Source organism: Chiloscyllium punctatum, chromosome 4 (genome assembly GCF_047496795.1).
Source record: "Chiloscyllium punctatum isolate Juve2018m chromosome 4, sChiPun1.3, whole genome shotgun sequence".
NCBI lineage: Eukaryota > Metazoa > Chordata > Chondrichthyes > Orectolobiformes > Hemiscylliidae > Chiloscyllium > Chiloscyllium punctatum.
The window spans coordinates 97098662-97107718 of NC_092742.1; positions in this window are offsets into that span (position 1 = coordinate 97098662).

Genomic DNA, 9057 nt, shown 5'->3' on the forward strand with positions numbered 1-9057 from the left:
GCGTTAACCACTGAGCCACCAGAATTGCATTCAATGTGAATTCTCATATTTGTAGAGATAGCTGGGGAATGGGAGCCTCAATTAACTGCTCTGTTTAAATGCCCGAGTTCAGAGACGAGAGGAAACAGGGACATAATCGGCTAAGGGCAGAGGGTATAACAGATTCTAGCATTCAGTGAGCAACATACTGATGATGAATGTGTTCAATTGTATCAGAGAGGCAAACCCTGCTCCTGATCTCAAAGCTACCTGAGAACAAGGATTTATATTTGTTAACCCTCAGGTTAGTACCACCTGCATAGATATTAACAATAACAGTATCAGTTTAACTTACAATGTTATCCTCTTTTCCTGTTTTAATTTAGAATCTAGATCCCACATTTTGATTCAAAGTGTCCCAGAGAGTCTTGCAAAGTGTTTTAGAGGTCCCCTACATTGCCACAACAACAGATACTGCCAAATGGTAGCTGGCTGTTTTCGTGGTGAGTGTCCCTACACAGAGCACTCAAAATCAATGTGAATATCATGTTTACTCCCAAGTCATTAGTGTTTTGCACAAAGACATCATTTCACAACACGGCAATATTTGTTTATAAATAGTATGCACTAAATCTCTTCTTACTTTTCCTGTTATAGACCAACGACATGGAAAGTTTATAAGGCTGTCAGCCTGGTGAGCAGGCTAAACTGACCTCAATTTTCCTGCACTAAATTTAGATGAGAATCCTGCTGTTTGTTACTATCCTGTGGCCCCGGCTGTGGAGGTCAAAGAGGAGTAGGAGGACATGAGACCATGGGGCAAGCTGTGCTTGGACATCCTGCTCATACTATCTATCTTGGCAAACATGGAATGATGATATATCAAGTATTGGGAAGTTAACCAGTACAAGGAACTGGGTTCCAAGCTCAGCTCAAATATACTTAGCAAACTGAGAGCATAAAAGATGTATACTTTGCATGATGAATCTTGACAGCAAACTGTGAGGAGCCAGGAAACATTCTCCTTTGACATTCTGCTCAACATTTGTTCTGTATTCATTGCAGTGAACTCTTTCACCTTTCTCTCTATAGGAGTTATAAATGGGCTTCCCAGCCCTAGCCTCTTTCTCTTCTTGCTAATTTCTGGGATGTGGGTGTTGCTGGCTGGGCCAGCATTTATTGCCTGTCCCTACTTGCCCTTGAGAAAGTGGTAGTGAGCTGTCTTCTTGAACTGCTGCAGTCCACCTGCTGTGGGTTGACCCACAATGCCATTAGGGGAGGGAATTCCAGGATGTTGACCCAGTGACAGTGAAGGAACGCCAATATATTCCCAAGTCAAGGCGGTGAGTGGCTTGGACAGGAACTTAAAGGTGGTGATGTTCCCATGTAACTGCTGCCCTTGTCCTTCTAGATGCAAGTGGTCATGGGTTTGGAAGATGCTGTCTGAGGATCTTTGGTGAATTTCTGCATGCCTTTTGGAGATAGTACACACTGCTGTGACTGAGCATTGGTGGCAGACAGAGTGGTTGTTTGTGGAAGTGGTGCCAATCAAGTGGGCTACTTTTTCCTAGATGGTGTCAAGCTTTTTGAGTGTTATTGGAGCTGCACTCATCCAGGCGAGTGGGAAGTATTCCATTAGACGCCTGACTTGTGCCTTGCAGATGGTGTACAGGCTTTGGGGAGTCAGGAGGTGAGTTAATGCAATATTAGAGCCTCTGATCTGCTCTTGTAGCCACTGTGTTTATGTGGTGAGTCCAGCTGAGTTCCTGGTCAATGATAATCCCCATGATGATGATACTGGGGGATTCAGTGATGCAGTAATAACATCATTGAATGTCAAGGAATGGTGATTAGGTTTTCTGCTATTGGTAATGGTCATAGACCGGCATTTGTGTGAGCTGAATGTTACTTGCCACTTATCAGCTGAAGGCTGGTTATTGAATAGATCCTGTTGCATTTGAACATGGACTGCTTCAGTGTCTGAGGAGTCGTGAATGGTGCTAAACATGGTGCAAACATCCCACTTCTGACCTTATGATGGAGGAGCGGTCATTGATGAAGCAACTGAAGATGGTTGGGCCTCGAGGAACTACTGCAGGGATAGCCTGGAACTGAGATGACTGACCTCCAACAACCACAACAATCTTCCTATGCATCAGGTATGACTCCAGTGACCAGAGTTTGTCTCCTGGTGCACGTTGATTCCACTTTTGCAAGGGCACCTCGATGCCACACTCAGTCAAATATAGCTCTTTTGTCAATGTTTGAACCAAGGCTGTCATGAAGTGGCCCTCATAGAACCCAGACTGGGCATCACTGAGCAGGTTATTGCTGAGCAGGTGCTGCTTAATAGCACTGTTGATGACACTATCGATAGCACCATTGCATCACTTTACTGATGATCAAGAGTAGACTGATGGGAATGGTAATTGGTTGGGTTGGATTTGTCCAGCTTTTTATAAATAGGACATACCTGGGCAATCTTCCATATTGTCGGATAAATGCCAGTGTTGTAGCTATACTGGAACAGGTTGGCTAAGGCAGAAGCTAGTTCTGGAGCACTAATCTTCAGTTCTATCACTGGAATGTTTTCAGGGTCTATAGCCTTTGCAATATTCAGGGTCTCCAACCCTTTCTCGATATCACATGGAGTGAATCGAATTGACTGAAGACTGGTATCTGTGATGCTGGAGACCACTGAAGGACGCCAAGATGGATAATCTACTCAGCACTTCTAGCTGAAGATCACTGCGAATGCTTCAGCCTTATCCTTTGCACTGATGTGGGGCTCTTCCATCATTGAGGATGGGAATATTTGTGGAGATTCCTCCTCCTCCAGTGAGTTGTTTAATTATCCAGCACCATTCAAGACTAGATAGGACAGGACTGCAGAGATTAAATCTGATTGATTAGCCCTGTCTATCACTTGCTGCTCATATTGTTTGGCATGCAAGTAGTCCTGTTTGGTGGCTTCACCAGGTTGGCACCTCATCTTCAGGTATGCCTGGTACTGCTCCTGTTATCGTATCCTGCAGTCTTGTCGCTAATAAAAAGGAACAGAGGTGAGAGCATATCGGAGGACTGGCCTGATCCTTCACTTTCAAAAGTTTCAAGGCACCCTCACCTTGAAAGCATGTTTCACTAGCTAAATTTTGAGTGTGTGGTGTGCGTTGTGTGTGTGTGTTTATCGTGCAGTGGGATCACCTGTCATGTGACATGAACCCAAGTGTCTCTCTCTCTCTCTCTCCCCCTCTCTCTCTCTCCCCTCCCCCTCTCTCCCCTCCCCCTCTCTCCTCTCCTTTGCATCTGTCCTTAAAACCTACCTCAGTGATCAAGCCTTTCCTCACTAGTCCTCATAGTTTTATCATATAAAAATGAAAACAAAAAGTGCTGGAGAAACTTAATAAATCTGGAAGCATCTGTGGGGCAAGACAAACAGTGTTAATGCTTCAAGTCCGACATGACTCTTGTTTGGAAGTCAGTATCTTTTTACACTGTTTGGTGTCAAATTTTGTTTATTAACATTTTTTTGCGAGGCGTCTTCAGGATAGGTTCCAAAAGAGAGAAAGAATTGGATTCACAGCTCAACTTTCACAGCCTCGGGCCATCCTAAAATGATTTACAGTCTGTAAAAGTGTTTCTGAAGTTTGGCAATCGACGATGGGTATGAATTGCAGTTCACGTAGAGCCAGGATCCATAAACAGCAACACAGTCATGACAGAATCACATGGCAGTGTCAATTGCGGGGCAACTATTGGTCAGCACACCTTCAGTATAGTGACATGGGATCACTTATATCCATCTGGGATAGCAGACCATCCAAATCTCATCTGATGGATGGAGTCCTTGAGTGTGTGGCAATGCCTCTGTGCTACATTGGAAGGCCAAGCTTGGCTTTGAGTTCCTATCCCTGGAAAAGAACCTTGAAGCCACAATGCACAGACCCAGAAGTGAGAAAACTCCCGACTGAGTCATGGTTCAGAAAGAGGGGGTTACCAGTCTTTCACGATGCTGTCTAGACTCTGCTAAAAGTGACAAAGCTTAGGTGAGGATACTCTTTCAGAAGGAACTAATTGAACTTACTGTAGACAGTCCCTACAGGGCACTCAAATGAAATCGAAACTTCAAAGCAATTATCAACTTTACATCAAAGTATCATTTTGGGTGATGACACTGTGCCCCAGAACCAAGTGATCCCAGACAGTCTGAGCATGCTAGTGGGCAATGTGTGATTCCACAAAATGTGTGCTATGGTCTTGCACAATCTTAAGGGTTGGAGTCCCAATGTGGATTTATTTTGATGAGTCCTAAGTTGGACGTTGCTAAACAATTTAATTGCTCCAAACCAGACATAGTCAGACTTTCCAGGATGTGTACTTTCCTGGATACTGGCCTATGAGTTTTCTCACTCCATTTAGCTCCAGTGGAGCTGTTTTGCTGCCTCAAGTCCACATTACAGCAGCAACTACAATGACTTGCTAGCTCAGATCCTGAAGCAAATGTTAATTGTTTGGCCAAGGCTTGGTTTTGCTTTTGGGTTTATCTGTGCATTGGCCTGGAGTCCCTCTGTTGCCCTAAGTGAGGCTATGCCATTGCCTTTAACTCAAGTGGTATTCCCCAGGTTCAGTCAGACTGCTGAGGGTGTCCATTTCCATCGGAATACCCTGCAATCCCTGTGCTCCACTTGCCACCTTTTCCAATGAAAAAGCCAGTGCCTGTTTGAAATCCAGGCGCTTTTGCAAGATTACATCATTAATCCCACGCTCATCACCACTGAAATAACTCCAAAGAGGCTGGTTTCTCGTCACCAAGTCACCCCTTCTTTACACAAGGAGAGTCCTTGACACTGATCCAGCTTTCTCAGAGCCAGCTGTCAACAGAATCTCTAACACTCCTGTATATCTCTGTCAGCTAGGGCTCCCTGATTGGACCAGATTGACAGCCCCATTCAGGGAATTCATATTTGATGAGGTCCACCTGTTTGACTTTATTCCAATCACTGCAAGTTCCAAATGTCTACCACTGTTTGTGTGCCCTCCCTGTAAAGTTTTTTTTGTTTGAAGATCTCAGGGCCTCTCTTTGATAGTGTGGCCATACAAACAGGCTCCACACAATTTGTCATCAGTCACTGATAAAGGACACTGAGCCTGTTAATCAGTCAGGGTGGGTCCAGTGACCGAAACCTGCTGTTCAGAAATCAAATGTCTCTCTCCTACTTGCTCTCTTCTCTATCTAGCACTCCAGAAGGTGAACCACTCCTCTACACCCAGAACCAACCACTGGGAAACTGTTCTCTCTGCTTCTACACAGACACAGCACAGACAAAAATCTCATCTCTGTGCTGAGAGGAGAACTCGAATTTTAAAATTAAGGCTTTGTTTAACCTGGAGTCAATTTAGTTTAGTATGTTAGGGGAACAAGAGTTGCTGCGTGTTAAAACATGGGCAGTGAAGCTTTGAAATGCCTCAAGTTTATAGGTGATAGGATGCAATACTAGCTAGAAACATGTTGGGGTAGCACAGTGTGGAGGGAGAGAATGCACTAACAAAGGTCCAAGCGGCAGTTGAGCTGAGTTGTGGCAAAGTCTGTGAATGTTACAAAGGTGGAGGTGGGTGATTTTTATTGGTGACATAACTGTGAGCAATGTAGGAATTTCTAAGTTGTTCTGGATCATTCTGTGCTCCTGTCTCTTATGCTCTCAAACAGAGGAAATGGATATTTTGAACATTTGAGTGAATCACCTAGCAATGAAGACTTTTTCTCAAAAGACATTGGAGGGCTGCTGTGTGCAGAAGCATGGAACTCTGCCATTAGGAAATTTTGCAAACATTCAGAGTCACACTGGTAGGAGAGGTGTTCCAATTCCAAAATGACTCTCAAACCTGACAGCCTTTCTCAAACTTAATTTATCAGGCTTTTAAAATCTTTTTTTTTAAATTGTTCAACATCTTAAATGTATCTTCACACTTTTTAATGTTTCTTCCAACGTTTACAATGTTGAAGTATAAATGACAGACACAATTAATTAGACTTATTAGATATTTAAACATGCATTATTTTAATATGCTTCATGTGCCTTTTAAAATGTTACAATGCATGTCTTCTTATGTGATTCTAATAATTTTTTTAAACTATGAATCTGCTTGGATAGCTTCTACAGCAGCTTACTTTTAACAAATGGTGTTGAGATGACTTTTACCCACTACACCATGTAAGCCATACTTGACATCCACACTAGAGGACGCTGTAGTGCCATGCTGAGGCCAACACTTGTGCCAGGAATTGCCAGGAAATTGAACTTTTCTCCAGACAGTTTTCCTACCACAGAACCCTCTGCAAGTCTCCATAAAAATCAAAGACATCAGATGGTTCTGATGAAATCAAGTAGAATAGTTACTCAATAAAAGTCAGACTATTAAATACGTTGATTAATACCTCAGCAACTATTAAACGACAACTGTAATTAAATCACACACTCCCACTTACACCACCGCCACCATTAGACTTGTTCCCCATTCTAATCCCAACCCCCCACCATCAGATTCAAGCCCCCCACCAGACCCAACTCAACCCAAACTCAAATCCACCCTCACCCTCACCCACTGCAACCGTGACTGGACCCAATCCTTATCCTACCGTCCGATCCAACCAGACATGATACCCCACCCGCCCCCGCCACTGGCCCTGTACACCTCTCCACACTCCTAGTTTGGGTTTGACCTGACCCATGCCAGAACAAACACCCGACTTCCAGACCCAAACCCCCAAACCTGCCATGCAAAACCTCACAAGTTATCTGGGACCACAATTCTTCTCAATCATCTGGATATCAGCCTAATCTTCTCAAATCCACTAGGGACCCAGGACTAATCCTCTCGAATTCTCTGAGACACCATGCTAATCCTCTCTAATACTCCGGGATCCCTGGCTAATCTTCTTGAATCCACTGAGACCTGAGCCTAATGCCCCCGAAAATCTGGCTCATTGTTTTTTCAAGATAGATAATCTGCAGGCCACTTTAAACCCAATCTGTGTTCTGAGGGCTTCAGCCTTCTAATATATATATCAGAGTTGGAAGGAGGTACTGAAGACGTGATTACTAAAATAGGTAGAAAAATTAGTTGTAAGGAGAACATTGGAGGCTATGAAAAGGATATAGGATTGATTAAGTGAGTAGGCAGAGATCTGGCTCGTGGAGTTTAAGGCATGGAAATGTGAAAGGATCAATTTTGGCAGGAAGAATAAAAAGCAAGGATATTATCCAAATGGTGAGAGATTTCAGAGCTGCCAAGGAATTGGTGTGTCCTGGTGCAAGAATCACAAACATTTATCCTGCAGGTCCAGCAAGTAATTAGGAAAGCTAGCAGAATGTTATTATTTATTACGAGGTGAATTGGATGCAAAAATTGGGAATTTATGTGTCAGTTTTCCAGGGCCCTGGTGAGATCACATCTAAGCACAGGTCTCATTGTTTAAGAGAAGATATGAATGTGTTTGAAGCAGCTCGGAGAAGGTTTATACACCAATACCTGGAAAAATGGGGTTGCCTTCTAAGAAATGATTGTGTATGGATAGCTTGGCTCTACTGGAGTTTTCAAGAAGAAGAGGCATCTTGATAGAAGTACAATATCCTGAGATGTTTTGACAGAGTTGATCTAGAAAGGATCTTGCCTCTTGCTGGAGAATCTAGAACTGGGGTTCACCATGTAAAAATAAGGGGCTATCTATTTAAGGCAGAAGTGAGAATTTCTTTTTCCTTGGTAACGCAAATCTTTGGCAATCCATTCCTCAAAAGATAGTGGAGGTGGAGTTTTTGAATGGAATTAAGGCACCGGTGAATAAATTGGCTAAGGAAAGGTTTTAAAGGTTAGTGGAGGTAAGTGGAAATGTGGAGTTCAGATTACAATCAGATAAGTCATGATCTTATTATTACATGATTGAGCAAACTTGAGAGACTACTGATGTTCTTAAATTGTATGTTCGTATGACTAACTTCGTTTCAACTCATCTGCTGCAGAAATCCTTAAACTTTGAAGAGACCTTACTTATCTCTAGATTTGACTATTTCAATACTCTATTGGGTGACCTCGCATTTTCATCTTGTACAAACTCAAGCTGCTCCAAAACTCTGCTGCCCAGGTATTGTCCTATTCAGTTAGGAGGAAGTGAGAACTGCAGATGCTGGAGATCAGATTCGAGAGTGTGGTGCTGGAAAAGCACAACAGGTCAGGCAGCATCCAAGGAGCAGGAGAATCAATGATATGGGCATAAACCCTTCATTAGGAATGATGCTAATTATGTGGCCGCCTCATTGCTGATGAAGGGCTGATGCCCGAAAAGTCAATTCTCCTGCTCTTCGGATGCTGCCTGACTTGCTGTGCTTTTCTAGCGCCACGCTCTCAACATTGTCCTATTCACTCGTTAGCCTTAGGTTAGCTCACAGTCCAGCAACACCTCAACTTGAAAATGACCATCTTTTGTCACATCCATCCCTGGGTCTTGCTCCTCCTGATTTCTGTACTTTTCCTTAGCACTACAATAAAGGTTCTCAATAAGCTGGATCGGGAAACATTCCAGTAGGAGCTGTGCCGACTTTGTTCCCCTGTAATGGCTGGGTAGGATTTTATTGAAGAAAACTCTCGAGACTCGGACCTTGCGAACTGATTAGTTTATTACACGATATATCATGGGGAATTCACTGTCCTAACCGTGACTCGGTGTTATTCCGAAGTACATCAGGATAGTACAGGATCATATAGAGAAAACAGATAGGAGCTGCTCGTTAATTACAGTTTGGCATGCTTACAAGTTGGTACTAAATTAGAGGTTAGTCATTAAGTTCAAAATTGAAGCACTATCATGCATTCCACAAGTGGACCGAACAAATGGTATCACCACCTGTGCTAGTTACACAGATTGCTAACACTAAGCAGAGATATCCCTAATTAACTGAATGACCATGAAGTGGCAATATCTCATGAAGGAAGTGGGACTAATTGGCAAGTCTATGTCAGCTTACTACAGCCTGCGCTGATCATTCAGCAAAGGGAGGAAACTCTATCTTGGCACCTTAGGAA